Source organism: Hyaena hyaena, unplaced genomic scaffold (assembly GCF_003009895.1).
Source record: "Hyaena hyaena isolate Hyena2069 unplaced genomic scaffold, ASM300989v1 scaffold_896, whole genome shotgun sequence".
Classification (NCBI taxonomy): Eukaryota; Metazoa; Chordata; class Mammalia; order Carnivora; family Hyaenidae; genus Hyaena; species Hyaena hyaena.
In genome coordinates this window covers 549,587-555,586 of record NW_024081528.1, presented here as the reverse complement: position 1 = coordinate 555,586, position 6,000 = coordinate 549,587, and positions in this window count along the sequence as shown.

The window sequence follows — 6,000 nt, the reverse complement described above, 5'->3', positions numbered from 1 at the left end:
AGGACACTTGTGGGGATGAGCACTGGGTGTTATGTGGAAACTAATTTGACAATAAACTATTTGTAAAAAAAAAAATAAAAATAAAAAGATATGTCCTTACAATCAAAAAAAAATTAAGTGATACTAAAAAAAAAGAAATTATTAATAAAATCAATCAAGAACATGTTCAGCACCGATGGACATAAATTTGCAGATAGGAAGAGTCAAATGTTCAGCACGAAGAAAGAACAGTCCTGAAGTACACTGGATTATTGTTCCCAATCCACTTCACACCCTTTGTCATGTGCATTGTTCTCATTAGGGTGGTTAGAATAAATTTCCTCCAGATTTGGGCATGGTCATATGATTTGCCTTGGTCAATGGAAGGTTAGTAGACATTATGCATGCTGGCCCAAACAGGAAGAGAAGGTACAAGGAACAGAACTGAACTCTAACCAAAGCCCCACTCTGCCAACCTGACTGAACCCAGGGTAGGCACAGCCTATCCAGAGACCCACTAACAAGGGGACAATGCTTGTAGATTATTGAGCGTTGAGGTCATTTGTTATGTAGCATCATTGCAACACATATCTTCCTTATATATACCACCTTATAACAGTGAAATTTCAGACACTGGGGCAATAGAAATATCCTATACATATCCAAAGAGGAAGAAATTACTGGTGTGAGATAATAGAAAATATACACAATGACTTCTGTTCATGGTTCCTGGCACAGAGCTCCTAAAATCCCTATAGCTTCCTAACTGATAAGAGCGGCAGGAGCATCTTTGTTCTCACATTTGGTCTTTGACTCCAGTTTTTTGCTCCTAAATCCCTTGGAATTACCTGGGTGGCAGGAGTGTCTTTTGCTCTGATGAGAAGACTCCTGGATGGGGACTAGTCATCAGAAAGACCAAACCATAAATAGAAGCTTGAAATGTTCAGCCCTACCCCCACTTTCCAGAGGGGAAGAGGGGCTGGAAATGGAGTTAATAATCAATCATGGCTACGTGGTGAAGCCTCCATAAAAATCCCAAAAGTACAAGGTTCAGAGAGCTTCTGGGTTGAACATGTGGACACTGCTGGGAAAGCAGTGTGCCTAGAGACGATGTGGAATGTCTGTGCCCCTTCCCACACACCTTGCTCTATGCACCTCTTTCATCTCTATCATTTACCGTACCTTTCGTAATAAACTGGTAAACATAAGTAAACTGTTTTTCTGAGTTCTGTGAGCTAGGCAAGCGAATTAATAAAACCCGAGGAGGTGGCTACAGGAACCTCAGATTTATGGCCAAATGCTCAGAAGCACAGGTGACAATTTGGACTTGTGACTGGCATATGAAGTGAAGGGTAGGGGCAGTCTTTGCGGGGCTGAGCCCTCACCCTGTGGGATCTGACCCTGTCTCCAGGTAGATAAATGTCAGAATTGAGTTAAATTGTAGGACACCCAGCTTCCATCGCAGACTTGCTCCATGTGGGAAAAACCACACATCTGGTGTCAGAAGTGTTTTGAATGTTGGGGCGCCTGGGTGGCTTAGTCGGTTAAGCGTCCGACTTTCGCTTAGGTCATGATCTCGCGGTTCGTGGGTTCGGGCCCCGCGTCGGGCTCTGTGCTGACTGACAGCTCAGAGCCTGGAGCCTGTTTCAGTCTGTGACTCCCTCTCTCTCTGACCCTCCCCTGCTCACGCTGTCTCTCTCTCCTGGAAATAAATAAAACATTTAAAAAAAAAAAAAAAGAAGTGTTTTGAATGTCGTAATGGTATGAGAGTCAAGGAACAATGCAGGAGGAAAAGGGAGGTTTTTCTAAACAACTGGTTAAAAAAAGAAGCCTCTGGGGCACCTGGGTGGCTCAGGTGGTTAAGTGTGCGACTTTGGCTCAGGTCATGATGTCACCATTCGTTCAAGCCCCATATTGGACTCTATGCTGACAACTCAAAGATAAATAATAACATTTTAGAGGAGCCTGGGTGGTTCAGTCAGTTGAGCATCCGACTTCAGCTCAGTCTATGAATTCGAGCCCCACATTGGGCTGACAGCTCAGAGCCTGGAGCTGCTTTGGATTCTGTGTCTCCCTCTCTGCCCCTCCCCCATTCATGCTCTCTCTAGCTCTCAAAAACAAATAAGCTTTAAAAAATTTTTTAATTAAAAAATAAAATATAGGGGCGTCTGGGTGGCTCAGTCAGTTAACCGTCCAACTTCAGCTCAGGTCATGATCTCACGGTTCATAGGTTCCAGCCCCGTGTCGGGCCCTGTGCTGACAGCCAGCTCAGAGCCTGGAGCCTGTCTTCGGATTCTGTGTCTCCCTCTCTCTGACCCTCCCCTGTTCATGCTGTCTCAATCTCTCTCTCATAAATAAATCAAACATTTTTAAAAATTAAAATTAAAATAAATAACATTTAAAAAATAAATTAACACAAATTAATAAACATTAAAAATGTTTAAGCTTAAAATTTTTTTAATTTTTAAATTTCTGCACAGAGCCAGATGCAGAAATAAACAATATAGAATCCAAACAAAACAGTAAAACAGATCAATGAATCTAAGAGCTGGGTTTTTGAAAGCATAAACAAAACTGATAAACCCCTAACCAGATTTCTCCAAAAAGAAAAGAGAGAACCGAAATAGATAAAATCATAAATGAAAGAGGAGAGATCACAACCAACACCACAGAAATACAAGAAATTATTAGAGAATACTATGGAAAAATATATGCCAACAAACTGAAAAACCTGGATGAAATGGACAAATTCCTAGACACTCACACACTACCAAAACTCAAACGGGAAGAAATGAAAATTTGAACAGACACATATCCAGCAAAGAAAGCCAATCAGCTATCAAAAATCTCCCAACAAATAAAAGTCCTGGGCCAGATGGCCAGATAGGGAATCCTAGCAGACATTTAAAGCAGAGTTAATACCTATCCTTCTCAAGCTTTTTTAATAAATAGAAACAGAAGGAAAGCTCTGGACTCATTCTATGAAGCCAGCCAATCATTACCTTGATTCCCATACCAGACAGAGACTCCACTAAAAAGGAGAATTACAGGCCAATATCCCTGATGAATATGGATGCAAAGATTCTCAACAGGATACTAGCAAATGAAATTCAACAGTATATTAAAAGAACTATTGATCGTGATCAAGTAGAATTCATTCCTGGGCTGCAGGGCTGGTTCAATACTTGCAAATCAATCAATGTGATACATCACATTTATAGAAGAAAGAATAAGAACCATATGATCGTCAATAGATTTAGAAAAAGCATTTGACAAAATACAGCAAGAAAAACCCTTTCTTGATAAAAACCCTCAAGAAAGTCGAGATAGAAGGAACATACCATAACATCATATAAAACCATATATGAAAAGCCCACAATGAATATCATCCTTAATGGGGAAAACTGAGAGCTTTCCCCCTGATATCAGGAATATGACAGGGATGTCCACTCTCACCACAGTTGTTTAACATAGTGTTGGAAGTCCTAGCTTCAGCAATCACACAACAAAATGAAATAAAGGGCATCCAAATTGGCTAAGCGGAAGTCAAACTTTCACTTTTCGCAGATGAGATGATACTCTACATGGAAAACCTGAAAGATTTCACCAGAAAGGTGCTAGAACTGAAACATGAATTCAGCAAAGTCGCAGATTACAAAATCAATGTACAGAAATTGGTTGCATTTCTATACACCAATAATGAAGCAACAGAAAGATAAATTAAAAAATTGGTCCCATTTGCAATGCACCAAGAACCATAAAATACCTAGGATTAAACCTAACCAAAGATGTAAAAGATCTATATGCTGGAAACTCTAGAAAACCTATGAACGAAATTGAAGAAGACACAAAGAAATGGACAAATACTCCATGCTCACGGATTGGAAGAACAAATATTGTTAAAATGTCAATACTACCCAAAGCAATCTACACATTCAATGAAATCCCAATCAAAATTGCACCAGCATTCTTTTCAGAGCTAGGACAAACAACCCTTAAAATTTATATGGAACCACAATAGACCCCAAACAGCCAAAGTAACTTTGAAAAAGAAAGCCAAAGCTGGAGGCATCATAGTCCAGGACTTCAGCCTCTACTACAAAGCTGTAATCATGGAACTGGCACAAAAACAGACATAGACCAATGGAATAGAATAGAGAACCCATAAATGGACCTACAAATGTATGGTCAACTAATCTTTGACAAAGCAAGAAAGAGTATCTAATGGAAAAAAGTCTCTTCAGCAAATGGTGCTCAGAGAACTGGACAGCAACATGCAGAAAAATGAAACTGGAGCACTTTCTTACACCATACACAAAACTAAATTCAAAATGGATGAAAGACCTAAATGTGAGACAGGAAATCATCAAAACCCTAGAGGAGAACACAGGCAACAACCTTTTATCTCAGCCACAGTAACTTCTTACTTGACACATTTCCAAAGGCAAGGGAAATAAAAGCAAAAATGAACTATTGGGACCTCATCAAAGTAAAAAGCTTCTGCACTGCAAAGAAAACAATCAACAAAACTAAAAGGCAACTGATGGAATGGGAGAAGATATTTGCAAATGACATATCAGATAAAAGATTAGTATCTAAAATCTATAAAGAACTTAACAAACTCAACACCCAAAAAACATAAGCCAGTGAAGAAATGGGCAGAAGACATGAATAGACATTTTTCCAAAGAAGACATCCAAATGCCCAACAGACACATGAAAAGAGCCTCAATATTGCTCATCATCAGGGAAAATACAAATCAAAACCCCACTGAGACACCATCTGACACTGGTCAGAGTGGCTAAAATTAACAATTCAGGAAACAACAGATGTTGGCTAGAATATGAAGAAATGGGAATCCTCTTGCACTGTTTGTGGGAATGTAAACTGGTGCAGCTGCTCTGGAAAACAGTGTGGAGGTTCCTCAAAAAATTAAAAATAGAACTGCGCTAAGACCCAGCAATAGCACTACGAGGAATTTATCGAAAGGATACAGGAGTCCTGATTCATAGGGTTACAGGTACCCCAATGTTTATAGCAGTGCTTTCAACAATGGCCAAATCAAGGAAGGAGTCTGAATGTCCACCTGATGTCTGAATGTCAACTGATGAATAAAGATGTGGCTTATATATACAATGGAATACTACTTGGCAATGAAAAAGAGTGAAATCCTGCCATTTGCAACAACATGGTTGAACTGGAGGGTATTATGCTAAGTGAGATGTCAGTCAGAGACAGGTGATGGGCATTGAGGAAGATATTTGTTGGGATGAGCACTGGGTGTTGTACATGAGTGATGAATCACAAGAATATACCCCCAAAATGAAGAGCACACTCTATATACAATGTATGTTAGCTAGCTTGACAATAAATTATATTAAAAAAGAAAAAATAAGTAAAATCAAGGGATAACAGAAAAAAATTTAATGTTTTTTAATTTTCAAAAAAATTTTTAATGTTTATTTTCAAAAGAGAGAAAGAGAGAGGCTGCACACATGTGCATGAGTGGTGGAGGGGCAGAGACAGGGGGAGACACAGAATCTGAAGCAGGCTCCAGGCTCTGAGCTGTCAGCATAGAGCCTGATGCGGGGCTTGAACTCAAACCGTGAGATCATGACCTAAGCCAAAGTCAGATGCTTAGCCGATTGAGCCACCCAGGCCCCCCTTTATAAAATTTTTAATGTTTATTATTTTTTATGTTAATTTTTAAAATGTTTTTATTTATTTTTGAGAGAGAGAGACAGAGACAGAGCATGAGCAGGGGAGGGGCAGAGAGAGAGAGGGGGAAACAGAATCTGAAGCAGGCTTCAGCCTCTGAGCAGTCAGACCAAAGCCCGACACAGGGCTCAAAGCCATGAACTGTGAGATCATGACCTGAGCCAAAGTCAGATGCTTAACCAACTGAGCCACCCATGCAGCCCCATTAAAGTTTTTTTAATTAAAAAACTAAAAAACATAAAAACCTTGGCGGTAAGTACTAAAAAAATCAACCCAAAATGATGTTAAATAATTGCTTATGGA